The following is a 26,914-nucleotide window of genomic DNA, read 5'->3' as shown; positions in this document are numbered from 1 at the left end:
GAAATTTGTTTAACTTATTCAATAGAATTATTTGGCTATTATAAGCAATATCTATGAAACTATATATAGTTACGTTGGGAGTTAGGGAAAGGTAGGTATACCTTAAGCTGCAGTACTTTTTAAAAATAGCAAACAGTCACAGCCTGAACTTTCCACCAGCACATAAACACATTAGCTCAAATCCTTTTCTATGAAAGAGTGGAATTTCTTTTACTTAACTGAAGATCTGGAAACTACTGAAGAAAATTTAAAAATGTTGTAAAAGTGAAATGACTGTAACACTTCAGTCATTCATATATGATTCACAATCCCTAATAAGGGAGTCACTAATTAAAATGCAAAGGGTCTTCTCATTAAATGCTAAAATATAAGTAGGGCTGATGATAATTTTCTGAATTGATTCTTCTAATTAAGATTAGACCAAAAAGGAACACCTGTGGGACTCACCATTTTGACTGCTCCCATTCTGGCCATTTCGCAAAACCAGAATAATGAACTAAAGGGAAGGAAGGTGTCTCCATCTCAAAAATCTCACCGACACATTTGGTAATATCTACCATATATCATGCACAAGAAGGTGCACCTCTACGCCACTTGGCATGGAAATACAGAGAGAACAATAAATCACAGAATCATAGAATAATTTGGGTTGGAAAGGACTTTTTCAAAGATCCCTTTTATGGCTGGACGTGATGATCTTGAAGGTCTTTTCCAATCATAATGTTTCTATGATTCTGTAAAGCAGGGCACTTCGGGGTCATCTCTTCTCCCATGCATACACTGATGAGGCTGCAAAGAAAGGGCTGAGATTTGGCTGCTTTACCCAAAGAAGGGGTTACCAACCTCGCCCAGAAAGAAAAACTAAGAAGGAATAATGCTGCTCCAACCATGTCAATGCCCATCAATCCTCCTGTAAGAGGAAAGCTCCTCAGATGCTGTCACAGACATTAAGTGAATGAGCCCTATGTACAGTGACAGGAACTGATGCACAAATGAAACATCAAAATACTATGAACTACAGTTTTTGCCTGTCCTTTCAAAGTCCTTACAAAAAGACATCTACCTGAGTTCTTAACATCTGTCTCAACCAGGTTTCAATAATATACGCAAATTATTTGCAATGTGTTAATCTATTTCTACTTATAGACCTTTCTACATAAAAGGTATCAACCACTTCTTCTTTAGTACTGTTAAAAATTAAAACAAACAGATTCTTTTTAGCTTACTTTTGAGTTGACAGGTTATGTGTCAGTTTTCCACATATATATATCTCTTTATTATTATTAACCACATCATACCTTCAAATAAATTTCTAATGGAAACCATAACAGCTTCTGACAGTGGTGTCCCCTCTACTGGATTACAAGCTCTGCATCAATTAATGTTTATAAAACATAAAAGTCCATCAGAGAAAATACAAGCAGCAAAATTCAGAATACTGTGTTTTTGGATATTCTGCCCAACAACATTTGAGAGCTCACATTTCTTCAGGCAAAGACTTTTGATCCTCCCCACTCTAAGTGCTCTAACCATTGGCAAGTGAGTCAGTCCTCCTGTGTCACTTTATTAAAAGCATTTAAAAGACAAATGTTCATTTGACAAATGATTCTCTATACGTGCTCTGAGAAAAAAAACAGACTCAGCACAGCTTGAACTAAAGTTTGTTTCCTGATACGGAATAAAATTCAGGGCCTCTACCTCTCTGAGGAGCTGCAACTACAAATGATGGCTGATGGCAGCCACAAACGATGGCAAATGATGTTGACACGAAAATCCATAATTAAATTACTTAGGACAGCAGTTAGGACTCTGAGTAAAACAGGTAGTGCTGAGATGAGGCAATTTCTTCTTCATTTAAAATAAGGCAATTTTAGAGAACTGATGCAACTGAGAAGGATGATACCTGCAATAATCAGTATATAGGTCTTCTGTAGGTAGGGATAGTAGAAAGCTGTAATAGAACAAAAAATGAAAAATATATTTTGGAAATACAAAATTTTATTTTCTATTTAATTCTTCTCATATCTTGTCCTTCTGCACTCTCTTTATCAAACTGTTTTTACTAGATGTTTCTCTTTAATCTTCTTGTATGTCATCTGATGCTGATGATACCAAACTGGGAGGAGTAGCCGATACCCCAGAGGGCTGTGCTGCCATCCAGAGGGACCTGGACAGACTGGACAACTGGGCGGTGAAAAACCTCATGCAATTCAACAAGGCCAAGTGCAAGGTCCTGCACCTGGGGAGGAATAACCCGAGACACCAGTACAGGCTGGGGACCGAGCTTGTGGAGAGCAGCTCTGCGGAGAAAGACCTGGGTGTCATGGTGGACGACAAGTTGACCATGAGGCAGCAGTGTGCCCTCGTGGCCAAGAAGGCCAATGGGATCCTGGGCTGCATTAAGAAGAGCGTCTCCAGCAGGTCGAGGGAGGTGATCCTGCCCCTCTACTCAGCCCTGGTGAGGCCGCATCTGGAGTACTGTGTCCAGTTCTGGGCTCCACAGTACAAGAGGGATGTGGAGCTGCTGGAGAGAGTTCAGCGCAGGGCTACAAGGATGATCAGGGGCCTGGAACATCTGCCCTATGAGGAAAGACTGAGAGAGCTGGGCCTGTTCAGCCTGGAGAAGAGAAGGCTGAGAGGGGATCTAATCAGTGTATATAAATACCTCAAGGGAGGGAGTGCAGAGGACGGGGATGGTCTCTTTTCAGTGGTGGCCACTGATAGGACTAGAGGAAATGGCCGGAAACTGAAACATCAAAAATTCCATAGGAACTTAAGGAAAAATTTCTTAACAGTGAGGGTGACAGAGCACTGGAACAGGCTGCCCAGAGAGGTTGTGGAGTCTCCTTCTCTGGAGATCTTCAAAACCCGCTTGGATGCAGTCCTGTGCCACGTGCTTTAGGTGTCCCTGCGTATGCAGGGGGGTTGGACTAGATGATCTCTAGAGGTCCCTTCCAACCCTAAGCATTCTATGATTCTATGATTCTATGATCTTAAACTCCCATGGCTCTGTCCAAAGTTTTCCCTTTTCTCTTTCCTGAAAAAAATTCAGATTAAAGCTAGTCAAAAATGACTTTCAAAAATGGTATTTGCAGATTTGCACCTTCTTTGAAAGCTTTCTTCTAGTTTTCTCCATTACTTTAATGACCTACACAATACGAGGATATAGATCAGTTCTGTTTGAAACCTAGAGAGAGACGAATTTAAACTACTCCAAAAATTGAATTTTCAAACATTTTCTTTGGAAATAGCACTTTGGGTGATTTAGCCTTTGGAGGAAAGCCGTGGCCGGAGTAACATTTATTAGCTTGTATTCTGTGTTTTAACAAACCCACAGTTTTAAAACTTGACCGAATATCACAGGTACCTGTCCCTTCTAACATGTTACAAGGATAACCAGATTTAATTTATAATTGCTCAGGAGGCCTTTATTTTAAGTGATACCATTTCTGGCTTTAACTGAACTATGCTCTAAACAGACTAGTATCTTCATTTATTGTAATATCAGCCCCAGGGAAGCATGAACTGTACATTAAATAGTTTACATTAAAATAACTGTACTATATTAAGTATACAAAGAGTACACACAGGTAACCTACTTCAGGACCTTTTTCTAAATTGCCTGTTTGTTTAATTAAAAGAGCAAACAGTCTTCAAATTTCTGCATTGACTTATGAAGCACTGACAATTTTTTAGTATTATTCTCAAAATTCAGTATAAAATTCAAAAACAACAAAAAATTGAGAAAAAAAAGTGAAGCAAGAAGCTTCTGTCTTTTGGTCATAAATACCAAATGTTATGGGCATTCATTTTCATTGCTTTTATTTTCTTAGCACTTCAAGAGCTCCGGGCCACATACTGTTATAAAGGCAGCTGACTGCACCATGATTGCTCCCTTGGACAGCACTAGAATCCATGGAGTGGGACACATATTCTGTGCTAAAAAAAAATGTCATTTATATCATTCTGTCATAAGACATGCAAACTGTAAGAGTAAGGACTTGGGAAATTTAACAATGGTAGTGCTATGAGCCACAAGACACCCATGGTAAAAACAGCAGTCTGTCAGTGACTTTTGAAGCAATTAGGCAAGTCCTACTTATGACAGTTTTCTTCAGGTTCACTCTTTAATTCATTCGCCATATTTTTTTTTCATTTGCACTTTAACAAAATATTGTAAAATAGATATTTATTTCCTCATACCTCTGGTTCTACAGATACATTTCAGTGCATCTCTTCCAGTGCTGATGTTCATCGGCAAGCTCAGACCTTCACAGCAACAGTCTTCCTAAGCCAAATAAACTTGGAAGGAGAGATCTATTTTTAAAGTAATTAGAAGTAGGAAAGCATCCCTAATTCTGCTCACACTTAAGCACCTGCAGAACTTAATGAGATGAATACTCAGTTGGAGATCAGTAGCAAAAATTTGGCATACTGTAAATGCATTATGCAGAGATTGCAAGGTCAAACTCATGTCACTTTATCTGGGTAGCAGCAAGACCTTTAAGGCATGAAATATAATGTACTTTTTTATATCTCATGGACATTATTATAGCGTACATGGTTATTTCTGAGCATTACTGAGGAAAGCATTGGCGCTTCTTTGCCAGTGCTAATTTTGTTGGTGCTGATTTTTTCCATTAGATCAAATATCATTTAATGAAAGCACTTGTAGTTGCAAACCAGTTGGCATCAATAGAAAGCTTTTTGAAATCCTATTCTGACTTGTACTTGCATTTCTAAAGGACTGTAAATCAAGTTCTCAGAGCATTGCAAACTGACTGCATACCTATCCCCACCCCGCAAAAATACACAATTTTGCTGCTTTTCCTTTTACCTTCAAAATACTTGTCTAATACTTCCTGTAACACATATGCAATAATCATTTTCACATTAAACAATATCCTTATCCCAAGCCATAAGCCACTCACTCCGCCATCAGTCATATGGGAAGATAATCAATAGTGTGTGGAGAATTCCATCAGCTCTTCTTACAAACTTGTAAACTGAAAAAAAAAAGTGTATGTTTATTGGAGGATATACTTAGAGAAATATATTAATACTTAATACCTTATTTATTTTTTGCTTATATCCCCAGATGCACTATGAAAATCCAGAATTCAGAACCATATTTTTCTGTTCTGAACAAAAGATACAAAAAGAAGTCTCTGCAGTTTGTCCCTGGATAATGGTGGGAATCAAATGAGAAAGAAAATACTCAAGAACGAACAGGAAGTTGACTTGTATATGACATTTTGGGAGAGAAGAAAAATGGCAACATGCTGATTTTTGTTCTAGGAAGGTCGAGAGTTGGCTAACTTTTCTTGCACTCAGCAGGATACAGATACGACACAGCAGAGCAAAATGAACAGCCCACCCACAAGTGACTTCAAGAACAAATCATATTATTTGTTTTAGTGTAAGCAGTCTTTTACTTGGCAGTTCTGTATATGGGGATTAAACATGGTCAGCTCTTTCACTCTCATTTCCTTTATCCATTGTAGAACTTGAATTAAAATATCAACTCCTTCATTGTTCGCCAATATTCCAAACAGAAATATTTCACTGAAGGCATGAGGGGAAAGAGGACTCATTTGCAAAAACATCAAAGCACTTTTGTGACATTGAAAAATATATATATTGTAAAGCAGAAATGAAACCTAATCAGAAAGCAGAATGGGTTTTACTTGACTATTAATAGCATGAGCGCATGTATAGTTGGCAGAGGAATACATCTTGCTTACGTACAGTTTTAGATATGTATATACTGTGCTGATTTAGAAATCATCAGAAGATTAATTGAAGGTTTTATGAAGTCACAAAAAATGTTTGTTATTGCAGAGTAAAATACAAGACACATGACAGTAGTGTAAACCGCATTTGCATTAACTTCAGGCTTGAGTGGTAAATTTATGCAGCTGGGGCTGCAAGAATAGGGGGAAGACATACACACACGGAACCACAGTATTGAAAAAAAGCTACATATGTTATCAAAATTAGGAATTTTTGTACTTTGATGGGTCTGAATACATATATGTTACCAAGGAATAAAAAACGCTCTAAGGTGATATCATTTATGTGACAGAAATCATCACTATTCAGAGGAAGTGTTATACAAGGCAGCAGAAATAAGAAGTGAATGGTTATTTGATTATTTGAAAGTACAGTTTTAAAGTTGAATAATGCTAATCCCAAGAGAAGATATGTTGACAGAGGGACAGCACGATCCAGGGATATAAAGAAAATGGATGGAAACAGTCTTGTGTGGTATTACACTAATAGTTGTTTTGAATGTGTATGCAGAAATGGGTAATACAGTTGTCAAGAAGCAATCAGCAAAAGTACCCTCCCCAAACACATTCTTTCTGCCTCTTTACCAAGAACTTGCTTGGATCAGAGAGAAAGTATGAGATTGAGGGGGAACAAATAAAACAAAATAATCGTTACACTATTTTAAAGATAATTTTCACACTACAAAATGTGATGATGCTTATTTCAAGTCAAGCTTATTTTAGACTATGGTGAACATGGAGAGGCTCCCCATTCTGGTCTGTCTCCTTGAGTAAACTGATATAGCTTCTTGCCCTGTGCTCCCAATTCTTCTGGGGTCCTGTGGTTTTGGGGACTGAGCAGGAGATGCTGGGCCATTCTTGCACTTTTGCACTTCTTTGTCTTTCATTCTTTAATCACTTTCTTAGGAGTGAAATGGGAGAACTCCAACTTAGCCATTGCTCCCAGGGACCTTGCAAAGCTGGTTACTCGTCTCTCTTGTTAATTCCTACATCTTGTCTGTTTTTCTAGAAACCTTATTTTCCTCCCATCTCAGAGTTTCTTTTCCTCATCTGCACAGGTAGGATTGCTTAAAAATCAGTTACTAAGAGTTTCTTTCTGGTAGTTTCCCAGATCTTAACTCTGCCTCTGGAAGTACCATTGAGCTGTTTCATTGCCTGATCTGGGTTGCTAACCTCTTCCAGAGGAAGCGCTCTGGCAGGGCAGACTCTGAGGATGGCAAATTTCCAATGCACTGAAGGTAATGCAGAAATGAGCCTTCCCTGACCTCGAGTACTCTGTCCTCCTCCTCCTTATACTTGTCCGATAGAGCAGGAAAGGGCAACTGAGCAAGGCTGTTCCTCTTCCCTATTCTGGGCACCAGGGGGAAATCTATCACGTTATAAAGCATTTCCAGGTGTTTTTCAGTAGAAGATGTTTCCTCCTGCTGCCAGGAGGTCCACTATTCCAGTTACTTATATTTGTACACTAAATGTGTTCTGCTAAGACTTGAGAGGATCAGTCATTAACATCTGCATGTACCGCAGTATTTCCCTTCAAAATCCACATTATAATTCTCCTATTCAGGAGATTTTAAAAATAACAACAAAATATCTGACCACTATAACCTTAATATATTTTGTTTTCTACCTGTTTTTACTTCATTTACATCACAACCTCTAAAATCAGTATGGTTCTTTGTTCTGGGTTTGTACAGAACTCAGCATAAAGACATTTCAGGCCAGAAGTTGTTCTATGTGATACAGAATTACTGAAGTCCTGTGTAATAATTTGCTGGAAAATCCAACAGAGGACTTAGTACCTGGGCACCACTGGAATGAGGCCCTAGTGGAGGAAGAGTTGCAGTGGAGAGACTTTAAATTGACAATGGTTGCCAAAACTGCTCCTGGGTAGCTTTTGAGAAAAGGTATCTGAGAGTATATTCCAGCTCAAAAAGAAGTTTCAAGCAGACTGTGTGTCAAATTATATCATAAAACCTATGATTCTGGTGTTCATTATGGTACATGTGCATTCCTCTGAGAAATTTTAAAGAAACAGTGTCAACGAAGAAAAATTAAATAAACTTACAACCTGTGCAGTACTTTATGTCTATGTAGTTCTAAAGCGTCTTTCCTACCTTCATTTCCCCCAAGATGTGTGGGGTCTTTCTTCACAGTCCCAGCTCTCCAAGCAGGGCAGATGTTGGTGTTCTATGCATATTCCTAGTAGGGGGAGGCCTGAGAAGGGGGAGACTTCAAGCCAACATATTAGGTAGAGCACACGTGTAACTAATACCAACACACTGAAAGAAAATGGAAGGCTTAATCTATTGAAAAAGCTGTTAAAAAGGGGAAATGAACTATCTGGGTACTGTGTTCTAAACCTCTTTAAAAAACATTATTCAAGGGAGTGACAAAGGCCTTAACCTAGTAGGGAGAGGAATAAGAATAACCAAAACTTGGAAATGAAAAGCAAATAAACATGCAGTAGAAAAAAATATTATTATTATTATTAAGATCATTCTTCAGTCACTAGTGAAAGAAATAGCAGATGTTTTCAGTACTTTAGGGAAAAATTACTTACATCAAATGCAAATTATTGGTCTCAGTAGAGGAATAACAGTGCAAAATACGGCATTTAATCTACATGATTTAATGATTCCTGGCTTTAGGATCTAAGAAGATGTCAGAAAAAAAAGCGATTAAATGTTCATGAAGTATTTTTAATAGAAAAATATCTTTCTATAAAGGGTCCAGATTTAATGACTCTTTGGGGACAGACTTTATATTAAAAATATAAAAGAGATCTCTAGAGTTTAATGCAACAGACTTCTGCCTCTGAACCACAACCCTAGAAATTCCCAAGATACTTAAAAGAAATAGAGAAAGATTACTGTTTTACAGCCAACAAAGCATTTTGAATTTTAAACCAAATTTTAATGATATTTTTCCTCTGAAATGAATTTGGAGATATGGACCTGGAGTATAAGCCAGGTGGAATTGTTAAAATGGTAGGCCATTTCATAAAGGATTTGTAACATCTGCAAACTAATTTTTAAATCACTTGTGAAGGAGAATCTATATATACTCTAAACAAAATACAAAGAATGTATAGCATTTATAAAAGCCAAAACTTACCCCACAGTCATTTTAGATGACCTGTAGGATGACCTGTAAGAAGATGCATGTATGAATAGCTGTGTGAGCAATGATGACATCTTTTATTCTTGGTAACACAGCTTTTACACATACCATACATAATAACATAGCCTTAGATGCACACCAATCAATGCCTTTCACATTTTGACTCCAGCACTTTCACATTACCATTTTTATCTTATTTTATCTTTCAGAAAGAAGAAGATACTAGTCTAGGGATGCAGATTTAAGAGTATATGTACCAAAATATGAAATATTATAATAACTCAGAGATTTTTTACAGATACCTGCTTTCTGTTTTATAAAGTGTAGATCAGTCATTTGCAAATGACGAAACTCCCCTGTAAAGTCAGCCAATGTTTTGTGGGTTAAAATAGTGGGTTTTTTAAAATTTCAGTTTTCAAGTACAGTATGTTTTAAAAAGCTTGTAAGAACAATGAACATCTTGCAGTTATACATCAGTTTCCAGGAAGTATAGCCTAACATTTAAGTATTTTATAAAGGCTAAAATTCAAAAATTCAACTCAGTGTTTCTTCTAGCATAAACATAAGCCTATGTTGATGGTTTATTTCTCTTCTCATCTATTTTATTTCTTCACCAGGAGACCTTCTTTGCAACCTACTGGAATCTTTTCTCCGAGGACTTGGCTGGCAGCAACAAGGACCAGTTTCAAATTTTAGAGTCACTAAAGAACAACAAGTTGAGCTCCCATCCAGACACCTAGGATTATTTAACAAAGCAGGCTAACATGCCATGAAATTCTCTCCCCCTGCACAAGCCATGCATCAACTGGCTTAAAAAAGACTGTTTTATTTAAGTAGGACAGACAGAACAAAAAAGCAACAGAGCTATAAACGCAATGTCCATTCACCATTTCCCCTAAGTACAACCATTTTCAGGCCTTTTCTCTGTTTTTTTGGTGAGGCACTTGAACAAGCCAGGGGATCAATAAATCAACATACAATAACAAAAAGATTTTTTCTGGACCTTTTCATTCACTTCTCTTTCTCTTTACCCGTTTTCAGCTGGGAAGCCCTACATTGAGTTTTTCCTACCTGGCACCATATGGTTAGGAAAGAGCGATTGTTAAAAACTCTCTCTCCTTACACATCTCTATTCATCCTGTCACTTCCCTTTCTTTCTGAGAAAAAAAATGTGTTACTACTCCCAGCTGGATTTTCAAGGTGCACTCTCTGCCAGTGAGCTGATGTCTATATCACTTCTTTCAGACTCAGATTTCTGCAGCCTTAAATCCCTGAATCCAGTCTCCCTGCTTTCCTGTCAGTTAGCTGTTTCAAATGAAATCTTGCTGAGGTTTCCATTTGTCTGTGGCTGCTCTCATTAGCCAGCTGCTTTAATTAGACATCATGAGTAATCTTTGCTTCATTCATTAGCACTATAATGTTAGGAGAGCTGCATTTCCTTCTATATAACTTGATGAAAATTTAGGAAATTTTTTTTTTTTCATTCAAGTCTGTCAAAAATTTTGAAACAGTGTCACTCAATTGAAAATGACTGCATAGTCAGTAAAAAAAAAAAAAAAACAGCTTAAATAATAGTTTTTTCTCTGTTCTCAGTTCCTAGGTGAACCACTATTCATTAACACGTCTCAGTCACTTCTAGCATTTTCTCTAGATGCCCAGATGGCCAAGGTGGCCAACGGCATCCTGTCTTGTACCAGGAACAGTATAGCCAGCAGGACCAGGGAAGGGACGGTCCCCCCATACTCAGCACTGGTGAGGCCACACATCAAATACTGTGTTATTTTGGGCCCCTCACTACAAGAAAGACATGGAGGTGCTGGTGAGTGTCCAAAGAAGGGCAGCAAAGGTGGGGAAGGGGCTGGAGCACAGACCTTATGAGGAGCGGCTGAGGGAGCTGGGCTTATTTAGTCTGGAGAAGAGAAGGCTCAGGGGAGATCTTATTGCTCCCTAAAACAACCTGAAAGGAGGTTGTTGTGAGGCGGGGGTCGGTCTCTTCTCCAGAATAAATGCAGATAGAACAAGTTGCGCCACGGGAAGTTCGGTTTAAGATATTAGAAAAAATTCTACATGGAAAGAGTGATGAAGCCTTGGAACAGGCTGCCAAGAGAAATGGTGGAGTCGGCATCCCCGGTAGTGTTCAGAAACATGTAGATGAGGCACGTAGGAACATGGTTTAGCCAGCATGGTGTTGAAGGGCTTATGGTTGAACTTAATGATCTTGAAGGTCTTTTCCAACCATCATGATTCTATAATTCAATGATCTAATCCACCTTCTAATCGAGATACTCCCTTTTAGAGTTCAGAGAAACTTTCAAAAGTCTACTCTGCTACTTCTTCATTCCACATTGTTTCTCTTTAAGTTGTTCCATGAAAAAACCTCCATGAAATTTCATTTTTAACTGCATGCACATACTTGTCCTACCTTATTACCTTTCTACAGTGCTTCATAAAACAAACAGATTTATCTAATTAGATCTGGATTTACCACAGGCCTTAAACATCTAATGCCCTCATCAAGAATACTGGGTACAGCCCCACACTGCATGAGGTGGTGGCATCTCACCTCTTCCTTTAGAATAAGGCCATCTTTGCCCCTTTAAACTAAGCTCTACCATATCACAATTGTGAGTGTGCCAAATACACGTTCCACAAACTTAAAAATGTATTTTTTGTTTGGAAACACACAGACACTAGGCACCATAATTGAAAATCAAATTGATAGAACTGCACTGTCTCATTTTTAACTTCCTCTCATATTGGGTTAGCAGAGTGACAGCTGATATCCGCTGTCTGTGTTCATGGCTATTGCCTCATTTTTTCCCACTATGGTGGAAATTATGATTTTAAGCATTTTGATGAATGGAAACAGACTTAAGCGTATGCTGAAAGATAAGCTGCATACTTAGGGTAAAATTCTACAGCAGGAAAGTTAACTTTGTGGTTGACTCACTCATCCACAGCTTAAAAGATCTTAATTCAGCTCCTAGCCCTGCCATGGGCTTAATATAAATGATATTTATGTGTAGCTCTGAGCTAGTTATTTATGCTCCAGTTCTGCATGCAAGTTTAACTTCAAGCTTGAATAATTTTCCTTACTTTTCTAGAAGTATACATGTGTATGCAAATATGCGTCAGAGATCTGGATAAGACTCTGCTTGGCATATGTCACAGGGGGTGAAGATGCCATTGCATCCTGTATACACCAACTTCTTTTTTAACGTGTTACTTTGCTCTTGGTGCTGTATTCATTAATGTTGTGGGGTTTTTTTTGTTTTTTTTTTTTGCTTATCATTAATGGCAAAAATTCACATATAATATTTTAAATATGACACCAAATTTAAAGAAAAAAACATCTAAAGATTCCACATCTCTCCTTCTAACCATCATGATCAACACTTTTCTTTGTTTGTCTTGATGCTATTTCGGCACCCTACATTTTGTCCTGACAATCCTATACATATTTACTCCTTTGTCCTCTACCACATTCTCTCACATTTTTCTTCCTTAAAACTTTAAACATGTTCATAGCTTTATCTACCCTGCAACCGACTAGCTAGCAAGGCACATATTTAATACTTTACAACAGTTGGCTTGTAATTTTAATACAAATGCATTCTTAAAGAGAAAGCGAGAAAAATAAGCTGAAAAGCTTTCCAGATCTATTCATCTATTTCTAAACCCTATTAAAATAGGAATATATGTAATTATTTTTACCTCTAAAAACATTTTGGAGACATTTTTAATCTAGATGAAGTTTACCTTCACACTCTACAACAAAGGTCTAAAAATGGATCTCATCTTTTACTTTTGATTTGCCCTTGTCAATACGCATTTGAGGATTTAATTTTATTCTTCCAGTGTTATCCCTACTAGAAGGAAAGACAATTGGCACATAGAGGTTGTGAATTAGTAGACACATTTAGGATAAGATGTAAGGTATTCCAATGAGCTGCAAAATGACAAGTAATACAGGAGGGATTACTCTCATGCTTAAAATTAAGCTCTTTCATAAGTATTTAACAAGGCATAGCCTATTTGTCATTGCCTTGGTTTCTGTGCTTAATATCTTGACACAGATCTTAAAAAGTCAGTAATTGCAGAGAATTCCTCTCAGTTACAATGCATTAACAATACATTAGCCTAAGGACAACTCTGTGTTCTTTCAAAAAATATACTCACATAAAAAATACTTTTTCAACCGAGGCCAAATTCTATTTGCTTAAAACAAACAAACAAACAAACAGACCTTAAACAAATACATTTATCAGCTTAACTTTCTGCAAGAAAGAAGTTTCACATGTTATACTTATGCTTAAGGTTATAGGGATATATATGTACCTGTAGGATCAAACCTTGCAAGCTTAAAAACTATTTTAACACCTATTATAACAAAAATATAATATTTATTAGGGTATATGAAATAAGCATAAAATAAATGCATTATGTGGGTGTGTAGAAGATGTTGCAGCACAGAGATATTTATCATTCAATCAAATTTAACTAATGAAAGCAGTATGTGCAAACCTTTCAGCCAGCGATCCCCTCCCACATTTCTGTAATAGCAAACATTCAGATTTGGAAAGTTAAGTGACAAAATGGAATCAAAACTCCCTTTCTGGTTGAGACAATTATTTCAACTGTGATGAGAAGTCACAGTTTCTATAATTTCAAACAGGATTTTCAGAAAAAAAAAAAGTAGTTATGAACCTGCAGCTATCTGTAAAATATGTAAAATCTGTAAAGCTATCTGTAAAATTTAGAAGGAGCAAAGACAAAGCCTAGCAGACAGGGTGATAGCTAATATAAAATATCTGAACATAGATTCAGAAGTTTACAATGGACAGCAAGCTTAACTAACTTACATGTTGGGGATAAAAGCAGACCAGTATATATTTTGAAAAAACATTTGTGAGTCAAGAACAACAAGAGGAATATATAAAGGAAAAAAAATATATGTGGTGGAAAAAGAAATCAAAGTCTTTGCATTGTTCTTTTGCTTTCTTTTTCATTTGTACTGAAAGAAGAACAAGGTTTGGAATTAATGTATTGCGCCTGCTGTTTTAACAGTGTTATATGTTGTCTTGCAATTAAGGTTAAGCTGAATTTAAGCATTAATAAGGCAGGTGATGTTACACAAGCCTGAGACCATGCCATTCTGAACTTACTTGCTTATACAAGGGTGTTCAGTCAAGAAAATGACCAGAGTTTGGTCAGTTTGCTATATGCGTATGCATCTGTTATTTGTATGTGTTATTCTGGCCTCAGCTTTCAAAGCTCTTCTTTTTCATCCAGTAAAGTCCTTCAGGCTTTGACCAGGACAGTGAAGTCATCTCTGAGCTTGAATACAACAAAATGTATGAGATTGCAGTATAACAGAATGTCATCGGAACTGTTAAATTATTAACATATTCTCAAAACTAAAATAAATTTTAAGAGCACCAGAAAAAAAGACGACTGCAATGAAATAGCCCAGAAAATGGTTAATCTTCTCTAGAGGGACCTGATAGGAAAAATGGAGGTTTCTGTGATGGGACTACAAAAATATTCCTTCATATTGTAGCTATTTACTAGAATAACTACATGAAAAATAACTTAACACATTTTAAAAAGAGTAATTAGTAGTGCTTCCTACCATAAAGAAATGATTGCTAGTGATGCAGAGAATCGTCTGTTATCATTTTTAATGCAGAAGGAGTACATTTGGAAATAAAATACTGATACTAATAGGGCAAGTTTGAATATTGCCCACTTTTACCTACTCCTTCCATAGCTGCCATTCTGCTGCTTGTCCCTCCTGTCATTTACAGCATGGCTTGATGTTCCTTGATCATTTTCTCCTATTCTAAGAATCAGTGAAACAGAGTAGTCTATGGCTCTTCTTTCATTCTTTTTCTTTTTTTTTCTTAAATCAGCTTTGCATACCTGTGTGAGAATTGATACTACCAACCTGATTTTAGAGGAGCTACTGCATATAAGTACTAGAGTTTCAGTGATGATGTGCTAAGTCATAGCATTGTTAAGTCAATCTGAATTAGACAATCCATGTTTTAACTGAATGAAATAATATTCTAATGCACAATCTCCATTTTCTGGTGAATCAGATAGATAGGAAATAGGGGAATTCCTGCTAAGAAATATCAAATGACATCATAAAACAACAGCAGGAGACAAGCTTCTTTCCTCTTTTAGAAACAACATAAGCCTGTGATTACATTGCATGAGTTTTGCTTTGCAAGTACAGACACCACCAGCTCGTGTTCTCTGCAATGATGAAAACTGCCCCAATGCCATAAGCCTCATTAAGCTTCAGTAGATAGGTATATATCTGTGTTTCAGATTTAGAGGGTAGTTCCCATACTAATAATAAGCTGATAAAAAAGAGGAATTTACTGCATTCTCGTTTTAGCAGGTATAAATACTTACTCAGTTTTTCAGGTACTAAACAAACAAACAAGGCAGAAATCAGGTCTGATAAGTCTAATCAATAGACAAGAGACTTACTCCCCTAAATCATAGTTCCCATCTGGCAGGAAAAAAAAAAAATAATAACAACCACCAACCAACCAAAAAAAAAAAATCCAACAGACTGATTTTCACATGTTTTGTGTTGCACCTCATTTAGCGCATTTGTGATGTGCCAGGTATTTCCTCTCACTAAGCAGAGCCTCCTGATGGTGGTGATTTGGCTTTTGTTTGGGGCACAAAGGCAGAATCACAGTGCCATTGATGTTATAAGTGCCACCGATGTTATATGTGCCATTGATGTAACACCCTGTTTGACTTTGTTTCAAGCAGCAGCTTTTTTTTCAAAAAGTGACTTTCATAAAGTTTCTACTGCTGATTAAGAGCATTTCATTTTCTCGGCTTCACAGATGAAAACATTTAAATAGGAAGCACTAACTGTTAAATGATACAACAAAGGTGAAAATACAAATCACATGCCAATTTCTGCTACAATATGAATGCTTACAGTGTAGTATCTGCAGGTGATGCCTGCTTATGTTGAGGCATTTATTGAAGTCCTATGTAAATATGGCAAGAGATTTGGTGTTTAGAATATCTTTTAAAACACTCATAATTAATTTGTAAAGATAAAAAAATAGCATGCTAGAGGTGCAATAACTATTTATCTACATATGTATTTCTTGGATACCAAGAACTGCCACTTCCATGGTTTTCCAATGGGGATGGCAGGGACAAGCAGCACCACTAAATAGAGAGCAGAGGCAGAGAGCAGATGCCCTAACAGATGTCTCGAGACAGACATTGTGGTTGACATGAGGGATATAGTGCTGAGCACCAGCCAAGGCAGTAGGGACGTCCCCATGGGTACCCATGAGTTCAGGTCATCAGCCTTTACCAGGCAGATGGGGGTGGAAAAACCAAGCGCTTCGGTGGAGAGTCATTAAGAGCCCTGGCATCACTGCACTATGCAGGACCACGCTGGCCCAGGATCAGATCTGGTCATGGAGCAGGGTTTTTCTCCAAGGCTGAATAACCAGAAGCATCACAGACAGGGGCTTAGGGACAGGGAAGGGCAAAACTACACTTCGGCACACACTATATCCCCACTTAACCACACCCTTGTTTTCAAGTTCTAAGTGCTGTTTTAATTCTTCTTCTTCTTCTTTTTTTCTACTAAGTCTTTCTCTAGTCACTAAATATAAATGTCTCAATATTTCAAAGCTGCCCTAACCTCCAGCTCTTTCCCTTTGGAGATGGAGGCCAGAGGAGAGCTCATCTGCCATGGCAAGCATAATGTGCCAGGAGAACTCATACTATTTTAACTCTCATGAACACAGGTCAATCATCTGCTTCTGTTAATAGAACTTTTTGATTTTATATATTAACACACATCACAAGAATATTGAATTACTCCAAATTTAGAGAGGAAGGAAAAACTTTCTGTTATTCTAATGAGCATTTCTAATCTTACATCCAGTTAGATCTAACATCCAGTAAACTCTTAAGAGTAAGTTCAAATGCACTCATGGCAACGAATTCCTCATTTTTTATTTTTCTAATTAAAACTAAGGGATTTGGGAGTTCTGTTTGTGATTCATGTATTGATTTTTTTTTTCTCTTTCAGAAACCACAGGAATCATTATTTCAATAATATTTCCCTCAGTAATTAGCAGTTCATTAGATTATGCATCAATAAATGATGCAGACGAAAGAGACCATGCAGGGAAAGGACTAGTAAATAAAATCTTATTTTTCTTCTCAAGAGCATGGAATCATTATTATATTTTTGTAAGAAAAAATATCCCTGCCCTTTGCACAGCATCAAGGCATTAAGTAATATTGATTTCAATAGAAAGACTTAAACTGACTTCAGTCATCCCAGATCAGACTCGTAATTTCTTACCTACCTCTCTGAACAGACTAAAAAGCAACAGGATATCCTTTTTTTTTTCACAAAAAGAAAGAGATTAAATTAGAACATTATTTCCTTGCAATTTTCATTTTTTTCTTTTTTTCCCCCCAAAAGTTACTTTCGGTATTGAAGATACAGAAGAAATCTGGGTACTAAACTCTTTTCCATTTCACATGTTTGAATTTGGTGACAATTAAGTGATGATTACTTGAAAGTAGGCAGCTAAGAGATGTCCTGAAATGTTTATAGCATGAAAAGAGCCGGGAAGGGCCAGAAGGTGGGGGGAGAGGGGACGACTCCTATGTTAACTTCCCTAATGTTAAATTAATATTTTAGTATTGCCTGTAATTTATGCAGCAATTCAGTAAACCATTTCAGAGGAAAAAAAAAAACTGTTTCCAGTTTTTCACACCAGTGTTTCCAGTATCACACCATTTTTCATAACATGTCTACACAGTGATAAAGTTTATTGAACTCATTGCTGTATTAACATGGCAGAAGAAAAAGCTGGCCCTAGAGAGCTCTGCCTGGGCATAGCGAATGGACACTCATGGAAACCGAACACATGCACACACCAAGTCACCAACAGTTAATTCACACAGATACCACTCATTCATAGCCTTTTCAAGGCCATTTTTCACAAATGCTCAACATTTGATACCTGAACTTTTGCTTTGTTTGCTGCCACTTCAGCATGCTGCCTATTTCAGTTTCTTCAGGCCAAGCTCTCCGGCTGGGATGCTCACACACAGTCATTAGTGGATTACTCCAGAACAATGAAGCAATCATCAGCCTGAGCTATCTTCCTTGTCCCTTGAGAAGCCTGAAAAATGACAATTGCTGAAAAACACTCACTTCAAGTATTTGGCTGTGTCTAAAATGACAAAAACAGGATAAATCAATAATTATATTTTAAAAAAATTAAATTCCAGCTCGCTTCTCAAAACCTGTTTTGAGTAATGAATGAACTGGAGAAACTTGAGCACAAAAGGAAATTTTAGGAAAACTGTCCAAAAACAAGGATGTAGGGAAGAACTAAAACATCATAGCAGCTATGAACTCCAGGATCCCTGAAACAAATGCACATAACAAAGTTGCTGACTGTGGCCGATAGCATCTCCCACCTGGGTGATCACCTACGTGCCACAGAAACAACTCAACAAATAAGATCAAGTGGCCAAGTCACCTCATTTGCTTTCCCATGCAGAAGGCAAAGAGGTCTTTCTAGTAACAAAGGAAACTTCTTTTGAGTACCAAAAAGCTTCTCTTTTGGGGTCAGCAAAATGTATACACTTTGCTGCACCTTCTCACACTATGCTTTTAAATAGTTTACGGCCAAAAAAAAAAAAAATTGTCTGTCTCCTGCCCATGAATTTCAGTTTAGAAAGCTGCTGTCCCAAAGCACTGTGCAAAGCTGATGTGTGCTATTAAACAGCTGCTTTTCACCTGTAAGTGAGGAAAATTCCCTTTCATATTTTCCTTTCATATATAGTTTTGCCTTTACAAACCCCGGATAAGTCAGCTCATCTAGACTCATAAGGAAAAGGCACCTCCCTGATCATGCACAGCACATTATACCAGAAGCAACTAAACAGATCTGCTGTAGTATGCAAAACTGAAAATCTTGCAGTCTAAACAGAACTAAAGATCTCTCTAGATGATAAGATTTCTTTGGTGAGAATCGGCATGTGCAGTCAGGGCTGCTAAGTGAAAGGTTGCCATCATAACCCACCTAACAAACAGGTCCACATGTCTCCTTCTCACTATGAGCATATAGGCCTGGCACTCTTAGACGGTAGTCTCTAGGAAAAAAATATGGTCAGTGCCTATCTCAGAGATGCTCCACACATTAAGATGTTTTAAACTCTGTGTTTCTCCTAAAGATTAGTGAAAGTATTCTGAATAAATACAGGTATTTGAACAGAAAGAGCATTATTCTTGGGCAGCCACAATCTAATGACCTGTTTTTCAGTTTCCCTTTTAAGTAGTCTCCTCCTCCTAGGCATCAAATATTGTAGTGGTAGTTATGACATTTTAACATAAAATACAAAACTAATATTAGCAAAAGAACCCCAAAATGGTACTAAGTCTTCTTGACTGGGAAAATCATTGTCCTTTATTTAAATTAAACCTATGGCATTAATTAACATATTAACATAATTAACAAATTAAATATATGGCAAATTAAATCCTATGGCAGATTTCTTCTTTTTAATTTAAGTGATTATGCGAGTAAAGGACTAGAAATCTGTTTAGCATTTAATATTCCCCTGAGTAGGCCCACTCTGCACGTCTCTCAGCAGGGCGAAAGTTGGAGAGTGGATCAGAACTAGCACAGGTGTCATCAGTGGTATAGCTTAGCACACATCATGGATACATCAAGGTGCTTTAAGAACAGTGAAAATCACTTCATTCATTTTGCAGATGCTGAAATAGAGAATGTGATTCTGCTAAGGCCTCAAGTTGGTCCACCATCAAACCAGTAATGAGAGTCCTAATGTCCAGAGAGCCAGCTCAGCACTTTAATCCTGGAATCATGATAGCTCTAGTTGTCACATAGCTGCAAAAACAAAAGCAGGTGGTAGAGTGGGGCATGGAAACGGTCACTTCAGACAATTCGTTTACATGCTACTCTCAAAGACCGTGCTATAAAGCAGACTGCTGTACACAAGCCAGCACACAGATGTGTGGTCTCCAAGGTATCATGCATGTGGACAGAGAAGGCTCTGCCAAACGGCTGCGCCATCCATGTCTACAGAGGGAGTCAAAGGCAGCAGCTCTTCACATTAGTGCTCACCTCAGATAACCAGTACAACACTAAGCTGGCCTAATGGTTATCAAAGCAAGTGATGAGTGACGATGCCTGGCACAAATGTGCAAGAAGCTAGGAAGGGGCTGAAGAACAAGGACCAGGATTAATAGTGTCAGGAGCTAACACATTAGTATGCGCATTTGAATATAGTTCAGACACTATTCTGTTTCATCTCCAACTGCCAACAAAACGCACTTGAAGCAACATCTATCTAATCTCCTAAGGTCAACATCATGAATCACGTTTCAGTAACATTTCTGAGGGCAGTTGCTGAAAGCACATGCTGAGTTCAAATAAATCCAAAGTTTAGACACTTGGCTGCTTGTCTGTTTAGCATTAGAGTACAGTAGATCATTCAGTGGTCATTTATTACCCTCAGAGCAACCAGTTATTCCCGTGATATGATTTTCCTGGGAACATTTTGGCTAGCAACTTCCACTGCTAGTCAACTACTAGTCAACATAGATGCTAGTCCTGAATTTACTCTGCACAAAACATTGAAAACAAATGTTTTTTTTTTCAACAGCCTCCTGTTGCATGCATGCAGCGAGTGAAAAAGTCTTTGTATATCCTGCAAGTGGCAATTACATATTCATCTCAAGTGAACACATATCACTTCCTTAAAAATGCTAAGGATCCCAGCAAAGAGTTTAGGTGTGTTGCATACTAGCATCCTCAGCTGCAGCATAAGTTAACCATAATCTTGCTTTCCTGAAGCATTGTATGCTGTACTTCTCTGGCATGAACTGTCACAGGGTGTAGGATATAAAGGCATTTCAGAGATAAATTTACTATATACCTACTTTACTTTAAAAATTAAGCTGCAGTATACACAGGCATACCACTTAAACATCCAGTTAGTGCATATAACTGCACACACATTCATGTCTCTGTCTAAAATCTTTAGGGTTCATTGACTACACTTCAGACTTGACAGAGGGGTCCTAATCTCAGAAATAATCAGCTCATCGATTTAGCTAGAAACATACACAGACACACTAGTTAGTTTACAGATTCACTTTGAGCCGTTATGATTGCTGTATCTGATGCAAAGAAAGGGATAGCAATGGAAGCTGGAGGTTAGTAAAGAAAGTAGGATTGTCTCTTTTGGCACACCACAAGGAACATTTTAAGTGTAATGTGAAATTCTGCCCTAGCTAGAAAAAAAATCAGTAGGAAATCTGTCTTCATTAGTTCATCAGTTGCTTACAGAATGTCTTGTTTACACTGAGCACATATTGCAGGCATCAGAAGTATTTGCAAAAACCCATGTATTTCTAAAAGCTGAGGATCTGCCGCAACTACACACCATCCTTCCCCTCCTTCATCATGTGCCCATAAAGGCATCTGCGCTCTTGTACATTTAGCTCCAAGTTATCTGTGTAAAACATATCCACACAACAAATGAGCAAGAGTAAAGGCAAAAGGGAAAAGCTGGAGGGGGTTTATGATCACATATATCCAATATAAAGAGAACAAACTTAGTTCTGGATGAAAGTCTTATGAACAGCAACACTCAAATGAAATTCATTTCATTATTTTTATAAAACTCCTAGCCATGTGGAATGAAGGAAGGAGCTAAGCAAATAGTACCCTTCTGGCTATACAGATCATTCAGCTTTCTCTTCTTGAATCAGGTGAGACCGTTAATGTTGGGCTTTACATTTGACAGCAGCAATGAAATCCAGAGCCCAATTAATAATTTCAATCTACTGCTCGACTCTAAGCAGCATAGCACTGTTTTAGAAAAAGCTGACATACTAAATACTGCAGGTTTTAAATGCAGGAAGAAGAATGTAAACATACAATCTGCTTAAAGCTATTAAAATTCTTCTCCATTTGTGCTGGATATTCAGCCCAAATTACTCATTTTCTTGAAGACCATTATTGCACCATGGCAGAGACTGAGGCTGCAGCTGAGACCAGTGACCTATTGTACTACTCACCGTAGGAGCATGCAAGCAAGACAACCCCTGCCCTTGAGAGTTATAGAGTTATCAGCTAATTAGGGAGAAGGTAGGAAAAAAGATTTTAATATGTATTTATTTTTACTCATACATATAAACAGATGTTTTAGGATCCTCAAGGGGATCGTGCGTATGCTATCCATTAAGAGCTTTGATTGACACAGGACTAAGTCCCATTTTGATCATTGCTTAGGTACTAGTGTGAATATTTACAAGCATTCAGTCAGCTTAAGAGTCCAGTAAGCTACCATGCCTTCCCATTTCTCTATCATGGTAAATCCTCGTGTACATATACATATATATGTATGTCTATGCCCTCCTATTTTGACTATTCATTCAGAATTTGGGATTTGTCTTCAAATTCTTACAGTAAGGCAAAGGGAGCTAATCTTGACACTTCTGAGATGAATCTAGGATCAATATACCCACACTCTAAACCCCACCTTCCCCTCTACCTATACCGGTAATATTTGTAGCCTGCAGCTTGTGCTGTTGAATGCCACACAGCTTAAATTAGCAGTTAATTAAGACAAAGTCTAAATTCTGCAACAGTGAGACCTGTACATTGACTAATTCATCAATATTATGTTTAGCTGTTAGAACAATGATGTCAGTGTTTCAGATGTTCACAGGTACATATTTTTCTGCATTTAATTTTTTACATGTTTTTATTAACGGTGTGCCAGGCTAAACATCTCTACATACATCTATGATATCTAAAGGAGTCATTTTTGTTGAATTCAGGAGTGTCTTTTTGTGCACGTGTGAGGACAAAGTGATTTTTAAATCAATAGCTATGTAGGGCAACGAGAGCGGTCTCTTAAGTCACTCTATTTTAAAATCACTGAACCTTCTAGGTCAGACACCTAATTTGAATGAGGAGACTGGGGAGAGTCCAAGTTCACATATATTCTTCCATATGTGTCAGCTCATTTGACATATAGGGTATGTCATATATAATTTCATGTCATATATATGTAACATATATAGCTTCAACAAAGAAGAAACTATCTTTAGATCTTATAGTTAATATTTGATGCTACTTTAAAGTAGTAGAATCAGAGGTTTTCCAAGTATGCTTACATCAGTCTCCTTCCGATGCCTCGCAGGTTACAAGGTGCTTTGCTAATTTGTTCAGAGCTGGGGAGATGAGAGCTGCATCCTGAAGGGCTTGTCCTGCAGCATCTGTGTTGAACAGAGGGAGCGGAAACTAATACTACTGCCTAACGCATTTCTGGTCACATCACGGGTTAAGCAAGCTGCAGGGCAGCCTTGAATTTGGGAATTATGCGTGGCTGTGCTCCCAGAGCCAGGACCCCAAACGCAGCAGCTACTAGGGCTCATACAGAAGAGAAGTTTCCTTAGTAACAGTGGCCAACAAAAGGAAAGTGTGCCTGACAGGTGAGATGACACAAGGCTCCTGAGAAAAATAAGCACGTCCCACAGCTGAAATATCACCTCCCGCCAGCACTCCAGGGAGGGCTGCAGATAGGAATAGACTTGCAAATTTATATCTGTCTCTCTCACTCTAGACACGTACATTTAGACATCAAACCAATAAGCTTAATTTATATGCAATGTAGAAATCTCCTGCACACTGCAGTTGCAAACTTGGGTCCTTGGTCGCAAGGAAGCAGAAACAAAGGGTTTTTTGGGAGTTATTGCAGCACACAAAGACTGCAGGAGCCTCATTTCTGCTCAGCTAGTGGTTCCTTTTCTGGAGTCACGTGATCATTTAATGAAATCCACTTGAACTGAGAGATTTTCAACAGTTTCTTCTTAAGCAAATGTAATCAGTCTTTCCTTGGCTCTTTAAGTAAGAGTTAGAATTTCATACAAAGTCCTTTTTTAATTTTTTTTTATTTTTTGCATAAATTTTGCTTTTAATAAAGAGGTTAAATGCCTTACAATGAGAATTGAATTGCATCACTCTGTCTTTCACAGTATCTCAATATTAAACACTCTCCAGATTTTTGACTCTAGGTCTTTATATTGAAGAGTGGCATACAAACACCTCTCAGATTCAGATTGTATGTGTATGTGTGTGTGTATGTATATATATAAAAGGAAATATATAAACGGAAAAAAGAAAACAGGTGAGAGATATTTAGGGAGAACCAAGTCAGAGATGGTCCATGGATTTATTTCCAAGTTCATTCTCACCTTCTACAGAAAAGAGCTCTATGGCCAGGGGCCCTCTATGGCAAATGTCCCATTTACCTTCCTGATGGGCACCCTGATAGGCCACTGACTGACTGTGAACCTGTGCTTCCAAACACTTTAGTTACGAAGGGTGGGACATTTCTTAGGTTGTAGGAAAACCATTCCTGATCATATTGGAGATGCCACACTGGACTCTATTAAATGGGAATACAGTGCAGAGAGTTTTTCTGTAGCTTCTTATGATAAGAAGAGGAAAAATGAGTTTGCTGCAACTCCAAGTAATGGCTTTGGCAAAGCAAAACCACTTTCCCAAAATACACTTACATTTCTTCAAAAAGTATTTGTCCATAGTCAATTACATAGGCAATGAAATACAGTGTTTAATCCACTTAAAAATTGGATGGTGTCAAAGCCAAGTTATGATGTTGATACATCAGGGCAGGAAAATCAAGCAAATGACAGGGTATTACTAGAAAAATATACATGTCCCCAAAGTATGTAATACTTCAGGACTAAGAGAGATATTATAGACTGGTGTTTGAGACAAGAATAAAAATACTGAAAACCACAGGGTATTTAGGAAAAATATATTCAAAAATCATAATTATAGAAGTAGGATTTTGACAAGAATATTGTAAACTAACCCAAAAAGTAGCAATGTGCATCCATTCTTCTGGAATAACAGATGATGTCCAGTCTAGGATTTGTGGTTGGATGTGGATAAGAATACAGTTGACAAGATTAATAATATCAGGAATTATGAGGGTGTGTGAAACTAGAGAGGACAGTAAGTGACACAAGTGTAATAGCAGTAACAAAAGAGGATGCTATTTTAAACTAAAAAAATATAAAATATAGATTATGCTATAGAAGAGCCAGGCATACAAAATAATTATGGATCCAGTGAACTTCCTTCAACTTAAATGGAATCATGAGAAAATTAACCAAGTCCATAACTTATTTTACTTTATTAGGAAAAAGCACACTGAGGGATTAAGGGGACAGAAGAGTTTAAAGATTTAAACTTCAAGGCTTACATTCTTTAAATCTATATTTTGGAGTCTGCATACAAAGCAGATAAAAACTGTTCAAGGAGGGGCTGAGTACTATAAGGAAAACTGCCATAGAAGTAGGCAAGGCAAAAAAAAACAATACAAAACAATAACAACAAAAACAGAGAAATGGCAAATACTAATAATACTTCTTCCCTGGAGGTCATACAGCATGGGAGAAAAATGTAAATCAACAAAAGTTATCCTGAACTAAATCATGCATAGAGTATTAAAAACAATTAGCACAATGGCCATAATTAACATAAATTTGGAAGGAAGCAGGAAACCAGGCCATTAGGCACTAAGAATGAAGTTAAATATATGTAGGACTATAAACAAATGTTTTGCCTTAGCTTTTAAACAAGAGCAATCGTGAAGATACGACACAAAGCAAACAGTTCATGGGAACGTAAACTTGAACATGGAAATTAGCAAAGCTGATGGAGAAACAAACTTGAGAAGCTTTGCTGCGCTAAAGTATATATTCTAAAGTAGGGAGATAGATATGGAAAATCTTCTTTTGAGATTTCTTGGAAGAACTGGTGCATGTTTCTGCAAATTTTGTAACCAGGATTTTTAATGACCCATCAAATGTGGAAAGAAAACTGCACTAGTCCTCCCAAAAGCTCCTCCCGTAATAATTCTGCAACTACAAGATCATGTGTGGCTTCTCCAGTTTATAAGGTTCCAAAGATGTTTTGAAGACAAATATTATACATAGTGCAGAATATGATGAAAAATGCTAAAAATGCAGGTCTCCTCTTTGATAAAATCAGTAATTTTGTAGATAAAATAAACACAGCAAGATTTTATTTAAACTTCATTTAAACTCTTAACACATGAGCATATGGGAAATTATCAGTTAGCAATCACATATTATAGTACACACGTACATTTATAAGGTGAGCAAAGATCTAGAAGAGAAAAAACACACTAGCTGCTTCTGTAAGAAAATTATAAATATTGAGCTTATTGAAGACACTCAATTTCATAAGGAAGAAACTACTACAAGTCTGATGCAGGTAGAGAAGGCTTTGGTTCCTATATGCCAAAGCCTGGTTTTGATATGTCTTTCTTGACAATGTCAGCACAAAATTTGGTCTACTCTCAGATATCTTCACATTCGTCACATTCTTACAGTGCCACAACACAAGCTTTTAAAATATTTTTAATCTTGACCTACATTTATAAACTAAGATTTTCCTGCTGAAATTAGCGGATGGCACAATAAAGGGAACTTGTCATAGTAAGAGCTGGATAAGTAATAAAATGCCCTTAACTATACCAAATGGCACATTTTGCAGAAGTTACGAGAACTTGTCACCTGGAAGCCACCTGCTAATAAAATCTGAAGAACATGAATTCAAAGGTGACTTTAAGGTGGCTAGCAGAGAACAAAATGTGATCTTAGCACAAATATTTCTGATTAGATTTAGAGGAATATTTATGTAAATACACAAAACATTAAGATACACCTGTTCCTTGTACTGTACTGTGCATGCCCACTCACAGAAAAGATGTATTCAAACTGAATTATTCAGGAAGAGCTATCAGGATGCTTAAGAGTGTCAATAACCAAGGCTTAAAAGATCATGGCTTGCCTATTCTACCTGTAGATGCTGAGAGAGCTC

Source organism: Tinamus guttatus, unplaced genomic scaffold (assembly GCF_059628265.1).
Source record: "Tinamus guttatus ecotype Peru unplaced genomic scaffold, ASM5962826v1 Tinamus_guttatus_pri_ptg000302l, whole genome shotgun sequence".
NCBI lineage: Eukaryota > Metazoa > Chordata > Aves > Tinamiformes > Tinamidae > Tinamus > Tinamus guttatus.
The sequence above is the reverse complement of the archived record's forward strand: the minus strand, read 5'-3'. Positions refer to the sequence as shown.